The following is a 225-nucleotide window of genomic DNA, read 5'->3' on the forward strand; positions in this document are numbered from 1 at the left end:
TTAAGGGTTTCCCAGGACCCCCAGGCGCATGTGCACTCCCTTCCGTGCAAGAGCTGGCTCTGGCAGTGCCGGGTCTCGAGAATTTCTGTTTCCGGATTGAGGCGGTTCTGAGACAGGGGTCCTGCTAGCGTTCTAGCAGGACCGGTCAGGACTCTGTTCGGCGGTCATTGGACCGCACAACAGGCACTAACGCGGGCAGCCTCCCAACGTCATTCCCAGCTGGGG

The sequence above is a fragment of the Lipotes vexillifer genome, unplaced genomic scaffold, assembly GCF_000442215.2.
Source record: "Lipotes vexillifer unplaced genomic scaffold, Lipotes_vexillifer_v1.1 scaffold438, whole genome shotgun sequence".
Lineage (NCBI taxonomy): Eukaryota > Metazoa > Chordata > Mammalia > Artiodactyla > Lipotidae > Lipotes > Lipotes vexillifer.